Below are 14,045 nucleotides of genomic sequence, written 5' to 3'. Positions count from 1 at the left end.
TTGCAAATTCAAATGGCCCAAGCGACGATGCCATAACAAACTTTGTTTTGTTTCAAATGTCAACAAGCAGTGATTCGTTGATCTGTTCAACACAAACATATTATTCACATGCCGTCCAGTGGCAACCAGGTCCATTTCTTTATCAAAAATTTGACAACCGTCTTTGTTGAAAATAACTGTGAGATCCTTTTGACATAGTTGGGAAACTGACAATAAATTTGATCAATTCTTCGACATGCTGAACATTGCTGATCGAAATTTGATTTTCCTTTCCTTTGTTGTCGACATAAACTGTCACTGTACCAGATGATGTAACGGTCATCGGAGAATTGTTCGCAGCAATCACTGTGTCAATCGATTTCTTCCCATCCATAACAAGCCAATCGTTACGATGCGACATGTGAAATGAAGCAGCTGAATCTATGAACCAGTCATCATCGTTAGAAACACCAGGAGAAAAAACTCCAAACGCACCATGCTTTGATTGTTGTTTGTTGACATTACTAGATGATTTGTCATTTGACTTCTTCTTTCTTTCAGGACAATCAACGGCTTTGTGTCCTAATTCATCACAAATAAAACATCGAATTCGATTCTGACTGGTAGTTGTCTCTGTAGATCGTTTTTCGAATTTTCGAAACTTCTTCTTGTTCGCTGATTTCTTTGACGTCATAAACGCTTGCGTCACTGCACTGCTGGTTTCGTTCGATTTTGGCTCTTGCAGCAATTTCGTTTTGATAGCATCGGCCTTTATTGCTATTCCAGAGTTTTCGATCGCCATGATCATTGGACCATATTTTTCCGGCAAACCAGCCAACATGAACACGCCAATCCATTCATCAGACACATCGCAGCCAATACCACGCAATTTGTGAGCAGCATTCATGATGTTCTGAACATAACCTTCCATACTGGGACAAGCCTCCAATTTTGTTGTTGTTAATGTCCGTACCAGATGTATACGTCTCGATAAACCAGAATCATCGAATGTGGTGTTCAATTTCTCCCATACTTCTGATGCAGTTTTACAATCTTGAACATGCGCATAGTTGGTCGGATCTATCAGCAAAATTAACTTTGATTTGGCTTTGGTTAATTTTTCCTCATCAGCTTCCTCTCCTTTTATGCATTTCCATAGATTTTCATGCTCTAGGTAAGCCTGCACTGCGAATTTCCATGTGGTAAAATTGTCGCGACCGATGAGCTTAGCAATGGCGGGTAAAAACTGTGTGTTGGATGTCAGCACATACGTAACTTTCACAATACACGACGCACTTGAACGAAAAAACTAACAAAACTAATCGTTCACTATTTTATCTCCACTCAAGTAGCATAAATTCCTTAGCAATAACTAATGCCCATAACCTGTGAGAAAACACCAGGGGTCCGTGGTTAGGAACTTGAATAAAATACGTGTGCTCTTGAGTAATGACAAAGAGATAATGTTTTATTCATTCTTCAGGTTGGCTCGATATAAGACTATAGGGTCGGTATGTAGATACTTGTTACGAATTAAGTTGTTAACGTTACACTAGTCCAGCATGTAACAACAGATACTGTTTTGTCGTTGCCGATAACAGATGAATAGCATGGTGAATGATTCCTTACCAAATGAATTTTTGAAATATCTCAATTGTTAGAAAAAGTGTAGGTCACGTAGGCATGGTTATTTGTTTACTAAGGAAAGAAAAGAGAAAACCCACCTCAATTTGTTTTACCATTTTTAAAGCCAAAACAAAGTGACAGTTGAAAAGAGAAGAACTCTTGTTCACCCCAAGAGGTGAGAAAATAAAAAATTTCTTACCCGAACTGTCATCAGAGTAAGTGTCAACAAAACGTCATTTTCTCACCGCACTTGAGTGCGCCACAGATGGAAAATCAATGTTTTATAGCTATAGGCCGGATTTAAGACTTACGACATGTCAGGTCAGGTCAGGTTGACCTGATATGAAAATTGACTTTGACCTGACCTGGGAGGAGCCCAGAAGTTAAAATTGAGGCATTTATTCATGCCATGGATTTGTATTCATCGCTTTTGTCAACGCACTTCAAGCATGAGTGGTACTCTAAATAAAGTACTGAAACGGGACAGTGTATCAAACAAATCTGAAAGAAATTGAGAAGCTAAAAAGAGTTTTCAACCTTCTATAAACGGCTAATGATCTGTTATCGACATAAACGATAAAAATGAGCGATAATCGCGTAATCTAATTTTATGCAGCAAAATGATTGTTACAACAAATGAAGTAAAAGATGTTGTATCTAATATTAGATGAAACAAAAGAAGTATCAGATTCAAAATGTTATAACGCGATACGTCGGCCGCTATTGAAAACTATTGAAGAATCTTGAAATTTTCAGGTTTGATTTTCTGGTCAATTTCAGGTTTCAGTTCAGTTTTGACCTGACCTGAAATTTTCAGGTTGACCCGATAGTAAGCCTTAGAAAGAAATGATGCGATCCAGAAAAATTCAGGTACTGATGAAACCATATCTATTAAAACTTAGTCAGAATTACACTCGGTCCAGCCAAGTCGTGATGATTTGTCCTAAAATACGACCATGATGATTTTCTGTATGCTTGGCATCTAAATTGGTTGCGATGGCATATTTGATGGAAATGCATACCTACAAAAAAACCGTCCGACCAAATAACTATAGATTGTCTCATATTCATTCGTATTATACATCCTTTTCGCTAGAAAATCAGGTTTGTGACGTTTTTTCTGCAGAAAACGAATTCTCTGTCGGTTAACTGGACACACATAGAGACGAGAACAAAAACAGAAGAAGATGAAAAAAAAACCGAAACATCTCGCGATAATCAACAGAAATGAACATTGAATTTACTCCTTGCTTACGGACATTCAATGATCGACAAAAATCAATTTAAAATTCAATTTATGCTTAAGACTACTTGACGCCCATATAGGATTCGTTCGGGTTTTTATTTCCCTTTTTTTTCTTCATATTATTGATTGTCTTTGGATACTTATCCAACTTTATAAACAATATGAATCGAAATCGAATAAATAAATTTAACAAGATTAATCTCGCCCTTTCAAATAAAGCGGTAGAAATGCAGTTACATTGAATACGATTGGATTTGATGTTGAGTACATGTTGTATTAAATGCAATGTAAGTTTGCAATCGCCTTTTTTTAACTGTTCTGGATACTGTGGATATTCTTATGTTATGCATATATGATTCTTTGGTCGGTTATTTTATTTAAAGAAGGAAAAAGAAAACATTTTTTTTCGAAACATTACTGGCAATATAACGACACACTCCAATATCTGAAAAGCACAAAACACAGTTCCATGGAATGGAATTGCTTTTATTGCGTTCCGTATACAATATAGCACGATAAACCAAGTGCATAAATGTACGTTCGGACTCGTTCAACAAATAAATTCACGAGAATCGGCAATAATGGAGATATAAATTTGTTTGTTGTGACTTGTTGGTAAAAAATACTATTCTCAATATTCTTGTGGTTGGTTGGTTGGTTGGTATTATTTTTAATATTGCGTGTTTTATTGTATTGGAAGTTCAAGCAATTCTGAAGGTTAAACTGAAAAATGCTCAATAGTAGGCAATATTGTCGTATCTTATTTTGCAATTTTAGCATTTAATCAGTTTTGAAAAATCAATGCAATTTTATTACAATTTATGAGAACATTGTCACAAAGTATTCGCTTACAGTTTGGTCTTGCTGTTCAGAAGACCCAAAGGTTTAAGGATTTTATTGTCAACTGTCACGAAGCATAGAAAAAAGTAAGAAACAGAAGAAATTTTAGTCTTTCAATTGTGCTATTGGTGTTTCGAAACTTATACGTCCGAAAAGCACCACTTAGTTGCGGGGATATTTCTCAATAAAGACGCGCAGAATTTAGTGACCGAGACATTATTTAAATCATTTTTTTACCATGAAGCCATAATGCACGCCCCTCCTCAACAAAAAAGAAGTTTTTCCGAAATGCACCCAAAAACTAAGAACGCACATCGATTGGGAGCTCAGAACAGCATTCAGTAAAATCGGACCAGCTCCTTCCCCATACAAAATTTTTCATTTCATGAAATTTCATACACCTCTCTGAAACCGTTTTGTCACAAAAGTTTCGAGAGTGGACATATTTTGATCAAAGTTAATTTTTATCTTATAGTCATAGGTCATACGTTTATAACGATACCCCACTCAATGTATTTAATGTGAGAAAAATCACTTTGTTGACTTGAAAATTGTCCCATTAGCTATCACATTAGCAACACATTGATATGAAATAATCCTACCAGAAAGGTATAGAAGCGGTCAAAGTTTGCCGAGGGTAGCCTAAAAGTACAATTTCTGAAAATGTAACGGAGAACTCAATTCAAAAATATTTGTTTTGCTATTCGAAAGGGTTTGCAAAACTCGTCTGGGATTGTCATTTAGTGGCTCTCTCAGTTGCTTCGTAAGGGAGATATCAGTCTTTCAATATGGTGAAATTTTGACTTTCAGCTGCTATTGCTCTATGAAGAAAATGTCGAGAGCAACAATTTTTACACTGTAAATCTTAGAATTTGTCCCTCTATCAATTCAAATGTCAGTCTTAAGTCCTCAGTGATTCACAAGCACTGGCTGGCGCTGATGCTGGTTCTCAACTGAGATTTTGCTAAGACTTGTTTACTTGTTTAGCACTTCCCTCCCCCAGCTCACTTATGAAACAACCCGGAATGTTAACTTACACTTTTATTTAAAGTTCGTACAGCCCCACCGTGGCGGACGTTCATTTCATTTTCCTATCTCACATTAGGGTGTCAAGCCAACTGTAGCAATCTAAAAATGAAGATTGCCAATAAAAGTGAAGTGATCAGCTACCACGTAAAAAAAGTTATTGCTAAATTATTATGTCCAATTAAAGTAATAATTCACTGCACGTACGGAATTAACGTTGTTAAATGACCTAATAAATTTTGTGAACTTCTTAAATTACGGTTGCGGATGGTATAAATCTTTCAAGAATTTACTTTCGTGTGCAACAAAATCCTATACCAATTTGGTTCAAAATACACAGTGTGTTGCGCAACGAAACTCTGGAGGAAATATATATTTGAAAAATTAGTTTGATTGCACAGGTCGAACTGTTTCTCCTATATACGCGAACAACTTATTAATGTGTGTTAATGTGTGAACGTCTTTGATAACGCCGTTTCTAAATTCTCAAGTTTAAGTAAGGATCAAAGGTTTGAAGTGTTCATTTATCGATCGTGTAGATACAAATCGCTCAATATTCTCGCTCTTTCGTACACAGTTCGGACTTATTTTATTTTATTGTGTAAGTTAGCTGATTTTTCGGAAATTTTGAGAGTGGTCTTTTATGGTACATTTTCAGAGAAGTTACTTTTTCCGCTACCCTCGGTGAAATTTGGACACTTCTGTACCTTTCTGGCAGCTTTATTTCAAACTTATTTGCCGCTAATATTGTAGCCTAAAGACTAAGCTTTACAACGATACCAAACATGCCATACTTGATCCGCTACAAATACCGTTGATGATTAAGTTTATCAATCGAAGTCATTCTACTCGCAAATCTGGAGCCCCTCGTAAACGAAATTATTAAATGGCATATTTGGTATCATTGGAAAGCTTAGACTGAAGGCTAACTGTTACAAGGTATGTCGTGTTGAAATAATATATGACAAAGTTCACCGAGGGTAGCAAAAAAGTGACTTTTCTGAAAATGTACCAAACCACTTTCAAAATTTTGTTATTGTCATTCGAAAGGGCACATAACCCACGTCTAGAATCACTATTTTATGGCTGGGTCGGGCACTTCATCGAGGAGACATCAACCCTTGAAGAAGGGGAAATGACGACTTTCAGCTTTTATTGCTCTGCGACCAAGTGACCGATAGAAATAATTTTTACATGGTTGATCTTAGATGTCCCTCTACCGATTCCAGTTAGCCAATTTTCTCAGTTGTACCTAAATCTATCTAAAATCCGACTTATGAATTACATTGCGTTTTTGGACATGATTTTCTGAATATTTTATAACAAAGTGCTAATTGTCAGTGTCTGCGCTACACCTTTTTTCTATCAAATCAAAACTGAACGAAAACCACAAATTCGCGGTGATTAACTGGAACTTCTTTTTTGTAGTCTAACAATGGGGGGAAATGATGGGTTCCACAGTTTCAAAAATTATGCCCACAAGTATTCAATCATGTTAATAGCTGTACTTATGGTTGCGTTTGGGCCAATTTAAAATCAATAGAACGTTTTTTTGAATGTCTCAAATGACTAGTTATGAGACGACGATGGAAACTAATATCTCCGAGCTTTTGTAAATTGAATTGAGAGTCTGCATTTTATGCATGCGCCAAACCAAACAATCGCTGCCTGGGTGGTTATTTCGAATCATGATATTTGGAGGTATCTAAAACACTTTTTTTTCAAATTATATACCTCAGCGACTTTATTAAACGTTCTCATCATAGAAGCACGTAGCACCGAATGAGAAATTTTTTTAGATGCTACAAGATGAACCTGTTTTTTGAATGAAATTTCTGAACCATTGAGATGGAGTGTGAACAAGGAATGGCTAAAATATGTGAAGACCTTGATGCCATTTAGCAACATTTTTAAATTAATTTGTTTGATCCACTGATTAACCCAGACTGTTTGATTCACTGATTCACCCAAAAATCAAATTCTAAAGTTCCACAGAACAATGCAAAAAATTCACAAAAATGTGAGATCTTTATTCGTAATAGTATATTATGTAACTAGGACCAAAAACCTGTATTTTTGACACTACGCTACGCTTTTACCCCGCTACACGTCGTAGTCAAAAATTCACCTTTTTGGTCCGAGTATCGTACAAAATTGGACATACCTGGGAAGCAAAAGTGGGAAGATAAGGTGGGAAACACTGTTTTCGTTTTCGCTCTCAATCTGACAAGAGAATGTGAGATTTTTGGTTCGCCAGAATATAAAATCAGTCAAAAAAACCTTAAAGGGTAAATGTGACGCAAGTCCTTTATTCTACTTCCAAAATAACTGATATCGCTGAGGGTGACGCATTGTGCATCGCCGTCGTACGCAAAAGATTTATCAACAAAAAATTGGCTCAAAAATTTTGTGAAAGAAAATTTTACAAAAAGAAATTTGCGTCACAAGTAGCAGATGATTCGATACATTTTTTCAGTGCATTTTTAAACCATTTTCCTAACAATAGGTTCCTCAAAATCGGCCACTTGTGACGCAAATTTGTTGTTGTAAAATATTCTTTCACAAATTTTTTGAGTCAATTTTTTGTTTATAAAACTTTTGCGTTCGACGCACAATGCGTCACCCTCAGCGATATCAGTTATTTTGTAAGTAAGATAAAGGACTTGCGTCACATTTACCCTTTAAGGGTTTTTTGACTGGTATCACCACTTTTGTAAGTATGTCATTTCGACAACAACAAAAAACCTAATGGAAATTAAAAAATTCTGGAGAAATCAGTCTGAATCCCAAAATCTAGAAACCAATCTTGGTACACCTCACTTATATCGAAAATAGCCTAAATCCATCGATGGAAGTTAGGTAGTGCCAGAGGAATCATCTGTCATCCCAAAATTTAGGAACCAACCTTGGAACACCTCACTAATGTCGAATATAACCCAAATCCATCAAAAAATCCGACGGAAGATTAGGAAGTTTTTTCCAACTTTTGAAAATTCAATTCTTATTTTTGGGCCAATATTAGGCTATAACCAAAATTTCAGGAAAATCTATAGAAACGTTTAGGAGTTGCTGGATCCACTTTCCCATAGGAACTAACTAACTAACGTAGGCGATTTCAGTTATCTGAAAAAACGAAATTTTGCTTATTTTCATACAAACATCAATATCTCGGCCAATTTTGAAGCTGCAGTAACGTGTGATAGCTCGTTGAATTCGTATGGGTTCCTAGATTACAGATAATGTAGTTTGAGAGTTGGAGTTAAGGAGGAGAAGTCAAAAAGTTGCTGCAAATAACTTTTGTTAAAACATTTTTGGTAGTGGACTTGTTTTTCAGTCATAATGTGTGGAAAAACGGCTCATTTCTTTTTGTACAATTCAATTTCCTAATGTACAAAAAAAAACTCTATTTTGTACACAAAATATCCATTTTGTACACAAAAAGTTTATTTTATACAAAAAAAATCGAATTTGTACACATGACTTTGTACAAAAAACTCAATTCTGTACACAAAAAGTCTTTTTTGTACACAGAAAGTCTAATTCGCACAAAAAAAATCCAATTTGTACAGATGACATTGTACAAAAAAGATTTGTTTTGTACATAAGATACTTGGTTTGCACATAAGATTCTTGGTTTGTACACAAGATACATGCGTTTGTTTTGTATTTTATGAAACTTTTATCTTTTATGCTGGGGGGCTCTGCCCCATCACCCCCGCGCCTGCGGCGAGCTTTTCTTCCACGCCCCGCAGGCGGCCTTACCTAAATGGGGCTCTACCCCAAAAAAATTAGAGAAATTTCCAAATTCGGCCACATTTAAACACTGACTTATTGATCAATTAGGCGGCAACAATGAGTAGAAACATCTTTTTTTTATGCCTGCGGCGCCGTTCCACTACTATCAAAACGTAACAGAATAACTTCATTCAATTTGGCGGCAACAATGATTAGAATTTTTTTTTTGTATCAGGGGGCTGCCGCCCCCTGGACCCCCGCTTTTTTTAAGCCTGCTGCGCAGTTTTACTACTATCAAAACGTAACAGAATAACTTCATTCAATTTGGCGGCAACAATGATTAGAATTTTTTTTGTATCAGGAAGCTGCCGGTCCCTGGACCCCCGCTTTTTTTTAAGCTTGCGGCGCCATTCCCCTACTATAAAAACTTAACAGAATAACTTCATTCAATTTGGCGGCAACAATGATTAGATTTTTTTTTGTATCAGGGGGCTACCGCCCCCTGGACCCCCGCTTTTTTTAGGCCTGCGTCGCAATTTTACTACTATCAAAACGTAACAGAATAACTTCATTCAATTTGGCAGCAACAATGATTAGAAATTTGTTTTTGTATCCCCGCTTTTTTTATACCTCCGCCACTAACGCTTACATATTTTGTGATGTCATCAAATATACAAAAGAATAATCTTATGTACAAAGCAAAGTTTTTTTTTTGGACAAAATAGAGTTTTTTGTACAAAATGGATTTTTTTTGTACAAAGTCATCTGTACAAATTCGATTTTTTTGGTACAAATTAGACTTTTTATGTACAAAATGGACATTTTTTGTACAAAATGGATTTTTTTTGTACAAAGTCATGTTTACAAATTCGATTTTTTTTGTACAAAGTAAACTTTTTGTGTACAACAGGAAATCGAATTGTACAGAAAGAAATTAACCGTGGAAAAACGTCAGGAACTAAATAGAATATTGACTCTTGTTCTAGTTGTTTAAGCTTTCAAATCACCAACTTTTCCTTGACAATCATTGTTACAAGTACGGAGGTCAAGCAATTTGACCGTCTTTGAAGGCCTCATACAATTTACAACGGGCGGTAAACCATTTCATCGGAAGCTTTTCAAGCTTCATCTTTTACAATAACCGACCGTGTTGTCACAGGCGAAAGCTCTACAGTTCAACCTTTTCCGAAACATCATCACCTTACAGATTCAATCACTCTACAAACAAAATTGCAATCATGCAACAAAATTTGTAGCCGGCGACGGCCATATCGGTAATGCAAAAATCTGAATTTGAATCCTCTCTATACCTCACACATTGTTTTACAATCAAAGCGACGTCCCAATCTTAAATAAATTCTCAGAAATGAATCGATAGAAAATTGTGGGAACGTGTCAATCCGGCCATAAAATACTACCTAATTATAGAAGCTACCGCAAATAAACAATTTATATTTAAATATATAATTAGATTTGCAAACAGATCGCCTTTCGTGTGGTAGATTCGCTGATCATAAGAACAAACCATAGAGAGAGGCGCATATATAACTGTTTTACGGTTGTGCGAAATTATATTTCATGACCTCTTCCAATAGATATAAATAAATGCAGTCTGATGTAACGAACTATCTTCATTCCCAAAGGTATTGTAAAAAAGCATCTTCTCTGCTTTTATTTATAAGATCTCTTGTGGCTGTATGGTAATGTTATTGATGCTTCGATGAGGAGAAACGATCCGATGGTAGCAGCCCGAAGACTTTGCATATTTTGATAATCATACGAAAAGAATTTCGTTCGCCAATGGTATGAGTAATGTGTTTATAGTTCAGGCAGAGAATGCAAATGATGTGTACTTAAATTAATGAGTTATTTTAATAATAGATGAAGAACAGATATTACGTACAGAATCATCAATATTTAAGATGGTTATTATTTGATATGAAAAACGTCGATGATGGTTCGTTATTCATTCATTACAAAGCAACGGTTTCTGTGACTCTTATTTTTTTCTTTAACAATTTGTCGTGACTATCAGCTAACTGGCTGCGTAATATTATCTTCGGAATAGAGTTTGTTAAATGGACATTTGATTATTTCCTCTAACTGTGGTTGCTAACACAAATTTCTAATAAGAAACTTTGTATGGTTGAAAAATCGCTCTTAGGTGTATGTCTGACATTAAGTGTGCCCAAAACTAATTACTCATGTGGTCCGCGGTAGCAACGTGAAGTGCGTAATGTGTGTAATAGTTCGTCACAGATGGAAAGCGTAGCAGAAGTAAAAAAAATGATCAAATCTTCCGGTTAATTCGATGTATAACTATTTTCAGTACAATAGTCATTTGTGTACCAATTTCGCGGATTGCCTTAAATCAACCGTCCCAAACAGGTACACATGTGAATTTTCATGCAAAGGGCTGAAAACCAGAGAAAATTTGAAAAATTGCCCTCATTTTCGGCCCCGAATCATGTAAATTCTATTACTTCATTTGTTTTACCGTTCACTTTGCTGTAATAAGGGAAATGCTGTTTGGAAACTAACGCTTAGTTGTAGTAGATTTTTTGAAGAATTCCACTCCATTTCTAGCTTATTATTTCGTCATAAGTTTACGAATGTCAGCCCTCTATTTATTTGTGAACCAACTTCATAGCTATGACATTTCATCGATATTTTACCCAAGGTTCTGAAAGAATAGGAAGACAACAACCAAGACAACCAAATTTTATAAACGCACTCACTACAGATAGTGTGAGAAATCCAAGGTTCTGAAAGAACCAGGTTAAGACAACTCTGAGTTGATCACGAAGGTGGTGACACACAAATTGAGTTCAGCGGCAACGAAGTTTATTTGAAAAAGGCAACGTAACAAAAACAAAATTCCGAATTTTCCTAAAAAACATTTTCTTCAAGTTGATTTCACACACAATCTGTATCGAGTGCGTTTATCGCGACTTCGTGAGTGTCTTAACCTGTTCTTTCAGAACCTTGGCTTTAATAAGGGAAATTCTGTTTGGAAACTAACGCTTAATTTGTGTGTCACCGCTTTTGTGATCAACTCAAAATTGTCATAACCAGAATCTTGAACCTCAGAACCTTCATTTTACCAGAGTGAAGTTATTTCACCTGAAAATAGAGCGCAAAGAATGAAATGCTGAAGAAAACTGTGGCGCTTCTACAGGCCAACCGAGGTTCACTATAGGATGTGATTGATATTTTTGTCGTTGTCAATAACATATGACTTAGAATAAAATTCTGGTGACATTCTTTGTGGCAGTACTGGGTCGCCCTTTATCGATAACAGCTACAAAATATTTATGAGCTACATATGTAACGAACGAAGTAACAGATTTTGGATCAATCTGTCGAAAATACTTGGGTAATTCGAAGCAACAGATTCGATATAGTAGTCACCAGTACTATATCGAATCTCTTGTCGTTTAGATCAAACATTTCTTTCGACAATAATTTACGTGCTTTCATTTCCGGCAGTGAATGGGAACAAATAAGCTGCAAGAACTACAGAATTATATTTCAATAAAATTTCGGGCAATCAGAATACTTACAACATGAAATTGACAAATGGTGAGACGGTAAGAATGAAAAAAATCAATAGGCTTGCCAGTGCAACTTTAATGAATTCGAGGAATTTTTTGACTACAACAATAAGAAAAGAGTTGATGTTTCATGAATGATTCAAAATCTATCAAAACTATAAATTCGGTGTCACATAGTAAATGTTAGATTAAAACTAAATATGGTAAGTAGAGGATCATAACACATAACTCTAAAAAAACAATCACGTCGCTGACTAATTTTCAGAAAACCAATAATTTGTCTACCAAAATGTGAACTTGAATTTATTCTGCTGGGCTAAAAGGCTAAGGTTTTTCTTTTGTGCTTTAATGTGGTTGTTTTGTAATAGGCCGTCGTTCTCCATGAACTGCTATAACAGCACATGGACTCTCATAATCAGATGGTTCACCTACGTATGAGCAAGCATGGCAAATGTTGACACAACACATGCCCAAACACATTCCAAGTAGCACATTGATACAGCAGGACGATCCACAGCCCTTTTTGAACCAAACAAATCCACAGGAAAAACAGCACGCCATCATTTTCTCCCATGATTCTAGAGTTTCCTTTTCAGGGACGGATGCCATTCTGACGATTAACAGTTGTCTGACAAGATATAGACGACTAATCTGTTCGAGTAGAAATTATTCACAGATTTCAGTTGAATCGTATATAACAACAACTCACCAGTGAGATCTGAATCAGATTTCTGTATGCTAATTATTGACTTTGAATCGAAATGAAGTGCCGACACCAACAATACCTCTGTATTCAGACCGACTTTTTGTAATGTTGCCTGCTATACCTTTTTCATTTAAAAAAACTAAAAGTGTTTTGTGAACACGTGTGATTCCAATCTGTCTCTCCAATTTATTGATTATTAACGCTCATGCGACAAACCGTGCAAGGTTACACATTATATAGTGCAAGGTGATTCTAACTGACGCGTTGCATGTTGGACACTCTAATTATTAGGTAGATTAGAACATTATTTCGAAATTTACTTAAATTATATGTTTTGATGAGCACATGAGCCAAGGGCAATTTTATCATTTTCAACTTTCAATTTCTATAAAATTCATTTGTCCAAGAAGATGGGACACAGGTGGTCATCTGCTAGTCAATCTTGCCATGAGTAGTAAAATGTCTGTTAAAACTAATGAAGTAGAAGATTTTCCATCGAGCAATAATCTAAACAGAAGGAGAGGCAGATTTAAATCTGAGTTAGCAGGGATCATAGAGGTTTTATTTAGAGGAACAAAACTCGACGAACGATCATTTTTTTCCGGATCTTCTTACTTCAGGAGCTACAGGTGAAAAATGGATTTGATAGTCAAACAAAATGTTGATATTTCAGGGATCTCTTCTAAGGGCCTAAAAGGTTTTGACCTTTGTTAAGAAGAATGGCAAAATAATCCACCGATGTCGTTTATACAAGATAAGTTATCGACTACATGTAAACGTTTCAAAGAAATCTGATTTTTTAATCAAGAGATTTTAGCAAATTAACATTATAGCAAACAGTGTGCAACTTAACAGTGCGTTCTCATTGAATGCATCACATACATATGTGCAATTGCAAATCGAACTCCTAATGTAGTTGTACAGCACAGCTGGTTTGATTACATTTATTTTTACAAATTGCCAATAAAACGACCTGTTAAATGACTTAAAACTCTTTAATTAAATTGAAACTGCATTTATGTGATTTTGCACCGAGATAATTTTATATTGGATCCGATCTCAGATCATAAACAATTTTTTTTCCTCTTCAATTCGCAGCACTAGAGAAGGTTGTACGGTGTGTGTGTTGTGTACAAGCAGAGGGGTTCTGTCTCCGTACATTGAGCTAGCTATACATATCTCGTCGTAACTCGATAAACAAGTTATAAAATCATTTTTTACTTTACCATTTCAATTTTTTTTTTCATTTATTATCATTTATGAACTGCGTATAGCATTTATTTATTAAAAAAATAATAATAAATTAGGTACAGCAAGACGAAAACTCTCACTG

General features: G+C 35.6%; 1 long non-coding RNA gene across 1 annotated transcript; it reads right to left on the bottom strand.

Moving 5' to 3' along the window:
• Positions 1-12,286: 12,286 nt before the first annotated feature.
• Positions 12,287-12,863, bottom strand: LOC119071822. Its single transcript, XR_005086725.1, has 2 exons — positions 12,716-12,863; positions 12,287-12,634 (listed from the first exon to the last, which is right to left on the bottom strand). It is a non-coding gene; the product is annotated as an uncharacterized LOC119071822 (long non-coding RNA).
• Positions 12,864-14,045: the final 1,182 nt, after the last annotated feature.

Source organism: Bradysia coprophila, assembly GCF_014529535.1.
Source record: "Bradysia coprophila strain Holo2 chromosome IV unlocalized genomic scaffold, BU_Bcop_v1 contig_5, whole genome shotgun sequence".
In the NCBI taxonomy this organism is placed as follows: Eukaryota; Metazoa; Arthropoda; class Insecta; order Diptera; family Sciaridae; genus Bradysia; species Bradysia coprophila.
This window is presented reverse-complemented; position numbering and strand designations above follow the sequence as displayed.